Source organism: Malus domestica, chromosome 02 (assembly GCF_042453785.1).
Source record: "Malus domestica chromosome 02, GDT2T_hap1".
NCBI classification, from domain to species: Eukaryota; Viridiplantae; Streptophyta; class Magnoliopsida; order Rosales; family Rosaceae; genus Malus; species Malus domestica.
Window position 1 is genome coordinate 11,427,915 of NC_091662.1, and position 7,646 is coordinate 11,435,560.

General features: G+C 38.8%; 1 pseudogene; it reads right to left on the reverse strand.

Annotated features, from left to right (window-relative positions):
• Positions 1-390: 390 nt before the first annotated feature.
• LOC103407095 (toMV susceptible protein tm-1(GCR26)-like) lies at positions 391-6,253 on the reverse strand (annotated as a pseudogene).
• Between the last annotated feature and the right edge of the window lie 1,393 nt (positions 6,254-7,646).

A 7,646-nucleotide genomic window follows, 5' to 3' on the forward strand; every position in this document is an offset into this window, starting at 1 on the left:
CCTCGTTCCTCATCACTATCTTGTTGTTCTGAGCTTCTAACTCATCGACTTTAGCTTGAAGAGTAACTCTATTTCCTTCCTGCTTTCGTTGCTTCATACTAGGTCCAATGGGGGTGTCATTCTGTGTGCTATGGCTTCTTTCGCTCCCCATGTTGGAGAGAGATGTTTGGCCAAAAGAAAGTGTACGAGCGGTGGAAACCAGTTTAACAAAGCTGAAGAGAGTGGGAGTAAGTGTCTTTCCCACAGACGGCGCCAAATGTTGATGCACAAAATCAACGAGGACTTTGGTACAACAGAAAGTGTCAGGTTTGTGACCTTCGCTTGGTTGCTTCGATCACTTGTGAAGATAAGTACGTAAATGAATAGGGACAGGGAAGCAAACACAAGATGTACGTGGTTCACCCAGATCGGCTACGTCCACGGAGTAGAGGAGTTCTCATTAATTGTGAAGGGTTTACACAAATACATAGGTTCAAGCTCTCATTTTGTGAGTTCTAATGAATAGTTTAGTACAAAATGACATTAGAGATTATTGTGGAAGAATGATCCCTATTTATAGAAGAGAATTTCTAGTTTTGTTCTAACATTGACACGTGTCCTGTTGTGATTGGCTTCTGATGTTGACACGTGTCGAGCTGTGATTGGCTTCTGATGTCGACACGTGTCGCATTGTGATTGACCTCCTGGTTGAAGGGAAGCTCTTCTGGGTCCTTGACGGTATAACGTTGACCGGTGCTCAGTAGTTTCGGGATTGGTCAAGTATGGTACAAACAATCTTCATGTTCATTAATGTGATAAAAAGGAAACTTGGAAACGAGAAATGAAAAGCTCCCGAGCGCATACCACCATGGCAAAGCACAATGGCGTTGGGATTGATCCTACTTGCAGCATCTGCAATATTTTGTACATGAACTACACTTTCCTCCGGTGAAACAGCCGTCCTTGCCCCTATAGAGCCGGATGTAGTGAGTCCCATTCCCATATGAGCCACGATAATATCAGCACCAGCTTTCGCCATTTGCATAGCTTCATCTTGATTGAAAGCATATGGGGTTGTCAAGAGCCCCATCTTATGTGCTTTTTCAATCATCTCAACCTCCAATCTGATCAGTACATTAAGAAAATATCATATGCGCAGAATGCATAATGATAATATTAATCATTTAAAAATCTCGGTTTAAAACCTACAGGTATCCCATTCCAGTTTCTTCAAGATTTTGTCTAAATTTACCATCATAGAGTCCAACTGTTGGAAATTTTTGGACACCAGAGAATCCAATCGACTCCACCTGCCTTAGGAAGAAATCCATAAGGCAAAAAGGATCGGTGCCACATACCCCAGCAAGAACAGGTACCTTCTTCACCACCTATCATCATCATCAGCTCCACATCAGCAAAGAGTGACTTTGAAAGAGACATGGGAATGGCCCAAACGGGTAAGGTATTGCATTACTAAATTGACTTGTCACACTTTCAGTATTACATTTTAGTTTCACTGCCTAACTAAGAATTTGATTACTTGAATATTTTGGATTATACTAAAACAATCTTCCAGCATACAAATTACGAAAGGGTTGAAACCTACTGGCAAAACTTCATTGGCCATGTCAAGTACTACAGCATTTGCATCAGCAGAAGGTAACAAACCTGCCAACGAACCTCTTCCTGCCACGCAAAAGCGCCCTGAATTGTAAACAACCATCAGATCAAAACCACCAGCTTCTTCAAACTTTGCAGATATGCCTGTCCCTGCACCTGCCCCTATAATTGGAATTCCTCTGTTTATTTGATCTTTGAGTTGCTGCAATACCACTCTAGTTCCTTGCAAGGTTTCTGTCACGGAAGTAACAGGTTACTGGTTAGATCCGACTCCAATGATGACATAAAACAACACCTGCAGCTCTAATCTATTCATTGAGCAAAGTTGCTGTAATTTTCAATCATTAAATACTATCATCCCTTTCCTAAACCATCCAACGTAATTGCATTTCTGTTGTGGAATCAACATAATAGGGATTTAGCATGTCTATGTACCAGACACAATATAATACAACACATGCACTCTGGGGGATATCAATACGTTTCTGAATTTACTTAAACATCCCAATGATATGTAATGTCACAAAGAAAATGAATACAGTTCAAACTATAACCTGGTCTTGCATATGGGAAGTCACTCAGGTTACGTGGAACAGTCTCAGAGCTTGACAAGTATATCTTGGAAACAGAACGTTCATGAACTTGTTGATTCAATTCAGGAGTAGAAACTTTCGGAGTGCACTGAATATAACTCTTTGTACTAATCTCTAAAAATGAGTCCACCAATGCATTTACAAACTCAGGGTCATTTTTATGATGAAGGGAACACCTTTACCTATTAAAACTGCACTATTTTCAATAGTAACGTTGGTCCGCACATGAAACCAAAGAAACTAAAAAAGGCACCATTCAATGGGAAATAATTGTACCTTCCGATCTTCATTTGTTTGGATCAGCCTCTGTAGTTCGTAGTTAGAGAAGCAGTGGCCTCTGGATCATGAAAAGGCTCCCTGGTACATCCAAAGCAGAGATACCCTTTTGTGGTAGGCAAACAACAACCTTTGATGATGATTTGTTCAACTTATCTGCTATAAAGCCAGCAAATTTCTTGTTCTCGACTACAGTGGTTCTCATGAGGGAAACCTGAAAAATGATGAGTATCTTTTCCGAGTTATCCACACACAGACAATCCTTTTAGAGTTATATTATGTGTAGAGACATATCAGTTACTACCTGCTTATTATGTTCATGAATCTTTCTGTGTTGAAACTGGATGGTATGGTATCCTTAGCTCCAAAGTTTACCATATCCAAAGCTCCAACACTTAGTACTAAACAAATCCTTTTCTCTATGATGGCATCAAAGAGAGAAGCATCGCAAGCCATGTCACCTGAACCACATTGTCTGCAACCTCTGTTGTTGTGATATCCAAAACACCCTAAGTAAAACAACAAGGAAACCTTCCGAATAAACAAAAATTACGCAAAAAGACCAACTCAATACTAAAGTTAAATGAAATGAAATTACATAAAGGTTTGAACTTGGCACATAGCAAACAAGGCATATCTCGAGCTTCAACAATCAAACAATCAAAATTTCCCTCGTTCTGTAAACCGTTCTTGTTAGCAAAAGCTTTACCAAGTTCAATTTTTTATATGTCCATTCCAGTAATTCTACTCAAACAAATTTTCAAATTTTAACATACCAACACATACAAATGAATATATTTCCAACAAAAAGACATTACCTTTATGAACCCATCTCTAACCAGAGACTCCATGGCTCTCCCTCCAACCCCAGTGGCATGAAAAACCAATGTTTCATACCCTTCTTTCTCTAATCTCTCTTTCACCCCATTCACACACTGAGACGTCACCCCGAACATGGTCAGCCCCACCGTTGATTTCTCCACCCCGCCACCGCCACCATCCGAATCTCCGCCCCTCCCAACTCTCCCAACCACCATCCCACAAAACGCAGCAGCAGCATTACTCAATACGACCCTGCTCAGCTATTAATCCCTCACACATCAACTATCGATGGGTACAACACCAGGTCCGAAGTCCCTACATAGTGATCCGTCCGCCCGCTTGCGACGGTCGATACGATCAGCTTCGGCACTCCGATTGGAGAGATCTTAGGGCGGAGGATATCAGTGCCGTGCCTTCGCTGCCTCCGAGACCAACAGCTCCGGCTAAAACGCCGTCCTTTTGGGCTTGGGTTAGGAAGTTCTCGAGCTCTTTGCTCATTACAGCGACGGCTTCGCCTCTGTCCACCGGAAGCTGATCGGCTGCTGCTTCAGAATAGTGACGGAGAATCTCCTTTCTCGAAACGAATTCGAAATCGGTTGGATTTGTATCGGTCTCGGTCCGACTCGCCGATACGTCCACCACCAAGACTTTGACCTGTAGTTTCGGTATCGACATTGAGAATCTGAATCGGATTATCAAAAACTAGATAGAAAGAGAAGGATATACCTTGAGTGAGGAAGCTGCGGAGAAGGAATCGAGATGGGATCGGACCGACTCGGCGAGGAATCGGAGATCGTAAGCTTCGTATCGGAGGTTCCGATACAGAAAACCCGGGGGATTTTATGGGCCGGCATTTCGAAGTGTCCGAGTTATGGAACTGAGTTGAGGATGACCGAGTGGGAACTCAGTCTTACTTGATCGGAGCTCACAGAGACAGTTTCTGGAAGAAACGACTGAGCCAAAATGTCGCGCGTTCCGCGGTGGTTGGTACGTCTGCAATTTCAAATGAAGTTTGGATTTAGGAGCCACGTCACCAACCTGAAATTATTATGTTTTTTATAAATCGAGTAATGCTAAGAAAACTAAATTTGTTATTATGTTTTTTACGAATTGGGTGATGCTAAAATGACTAAATTTGTTGAAATTTTTTTGGAGTCATTTAGTGTTTTTTGATCATGTGGAGGTTGTATAGTATGACTACATGTTACGACTTCATATTCTAGTTACTAGTTCTACTTTTCCACAACGCTAACCGAAGACATGGAACATATATATTTGAAGGAATCATTAAACAAAATAAAAGGCTAGAAGTATACAAATTTTAAGTAAAATTTACGCGTTACCAGATTCGTTAGATCGGACAAAAAGCCATCACCATGCTTAATTTCCACTCTTACTCTTTGAAATTCCAATCACACCACAGCAAAACCTCATCCGCCACCAAAATCTCTTGCAAACCATCTTCTAAAACTCGAGCCTAAACCAACACCAACGAAAGTACATGCACTCTTATTTGCTAAACATACACCTCAAGCTCTCAGTGTCAATTCTTTCTTTCCAACATCATATTCAATCATTTCCATAGCTACTGGCAACACTCCAAGAGAGAATCAAAGCAATACGAGCAGTTGAAAGAACAACGAAATTTTTACCTAGGACCCGCATTTTCTTTGAGATGTTTCAGGACTAATTCTCGCTTATTTACAAACATCAACGTGAAGGCATTATGCAACAATCGACAAGTCCATCCAAGCATTCCAACAAAATAGAATCAATGAGGGATAAATGATAAGGTGTGCGTGTGAAGAAGATGAATGGCATCAACATAATCACTCTAATTTTTTCAAGCTTCAATTTTATTCTTGTCTGCGAATTGAAATCACATAACTCTTAAAATATAATTGGTCACTTGTCATAAAAAATGACGATTTTTAACTTAAATGCATGTAGATCATATTAAAATCCACATGCATCAACAGTTAAAAGTCTCCAGCCAATTAGCATGCGAATGAGAGCTTATCAAACCCTAATCCAAACTAACAAATTGATCATACAACCACCATGATTCAAAAATTATTGAACTTGACAAATTGACCATGGGTTGACTATTTGACTTTTTCACATGATTGAGCAGTAAGGGTTGTGGTCATAACAGGAATCCACCCTCACAATGCCCCACCTTTGACATGGCTCAGGGTAATAGGGCATGTGATAGGGCTCGACCTTGGGGTCTTTTGTTTCACGCTTCTTCTGTTCGGGCTTCTTTTCTGCAGGAGGAGGCCCAATACTCACTACTTCGGCATATTTGCACGCTTGTCTAGTTCGAACAATTATTTCATAGGGATCACAGTCGCCTGTTACCGTCAAAGTTCCTTTGGCTGCATCAACTTCAAGTTTATCCACACCTGAAATGATCAGAGATGATTAATATGACAAATAGTACTGTACACTTTAGGTTTTGAGGTTTAAATGCTTAATGATCAACTCTAGAGTTTTAGTTCGGTCTAATCGTAAACACGTACGTGAGAGACTTTTAATTATTGATTGACGTGAGGATAAGTTGTGGGAGACCTTTATCAATTAATAATTAGCAGTTGCTTATGCACGCATGGATTGCTGACAATATCACATATCGTATACTTACGTACGTTCATACTATAAATCATGATTAATCTTATTTTGAATGACTAACAAGTGATACAAGCATAACTAATCTAGTCTTTCAAAAAAAACTAATCTATGCCAAGGGAAATTAAGGAAACAAGTTTCAAGAGGGGACATGATTATGTACCTTGTAGGACAGACACTGCCTTGAGAAGCTTCCTCTGGCATTTTTGGCAATGTATGTCAACCTTGAGGACAGTCCTTTGTACCATTGAAGAGCTAGAGCTTACTCTCTCTCTCTCACTCTCTCTCTGTGAACTAGCTATAAAGACGGTGTAATATATGGAGCTTTGGGTTGTTCACCTCCCTAGCTATAGAGGCTCATCTTAGCTGGTCTATTGCTTGTCCAATTGGCCTTAATTTATATAAAAACCGTACTTAGCCAACGTATGCTTTGCTTCACCTACTTGATCAAAATTAAGCCTGTCAAATTGTAGGATATGAAACCTATAAGTTTCATTGACCTTGTTTTTCTTTGACACAATTAGATTCCCTCATGCCATCAACCAACAACCAACATATATAACTTATGTTAGATACACCAATGTGTGAGGAAAATTAAGACACAAGCTAAAAAAGAAAAAAAAATATATGAGAGAACAAAACAGAAGTATATGTTGACAAATAAGTGATCCAAATCAAAGGATAGGGACTATTTTGATTATATGTTATGATCTATATATAATCTTTGTCCTCACTTTATGTGTCCAAAATGGCTTTAAATATATTATGAAATCTCCAGGATGCTTTGTTATTCAACAAAGTAGAGAGACCAAACAAAGCGTTTTTATTAAGGTTTGGTTCACTTGTACATACAAGTCAACTAATTCATGTCAAAAGTGTATTGTTATTAGTACTCCAAAACAATTACTATGCACTTCAAACTTTCTATGTTTAAAAACAAAAATACACTTAGAGTGTCAATAACATCTCCCTAAAATTAAACAAATTATTCAAATTATTCATACAAATATAAAACTGTGATTTGTACAAAAGCCAAGTATTTTGCGAAATGATATATAGCTCAAACAAGGAAAATAATTATGCAGATTTATATCATCGTTTAATTTTTGTTGATGTTAAGAATTCATAATGGCCAAATGGCCAATTGTGAGTCCTAGCCCATCACAATTGACAACTTAGATCGAATTGTTGCGTATTTTTATTTCCAATTACCGTACGGGTGTCATTGTGTAATACTATTCGCTAACGTCCAAATAGAATGACCATGGCAAGTCGTTGCGTATATCTAAAACTTTCTTGCAGATGTTCCCTATCATACAATTTTTATTTTTGTAGTGTTGGGCGGCCTGTTGGCGAATAAATTAATTACCTCTGTGTGGGGAGAAGTTGTTGTCCTGAGTGCTAACTAGAAAAATAAATTTGAAGACTAACGTGAACTTTTACTTATAACTCATCTTTTTATTAACAATTATATATGATTCAGATGATTCCTAAGAATTAGGTATTTATCAAAGTGTTCTTTTACCTAACCAAAGAAGAGAAATGAACTCTCTGTTTGTCTGGACATATATTGTCACAGGGGACATGTTAAAGAGATTATTTTAAAAGTAGGATTTGAACTCTCTGCAAACTCATGTGTTTAGCACAATGTTTTATAATATTAATACGAAAATTGACGTTAAATTATAAGGTAATAGAGTCTCTATAGAGAATCATACTTTTAAGAGT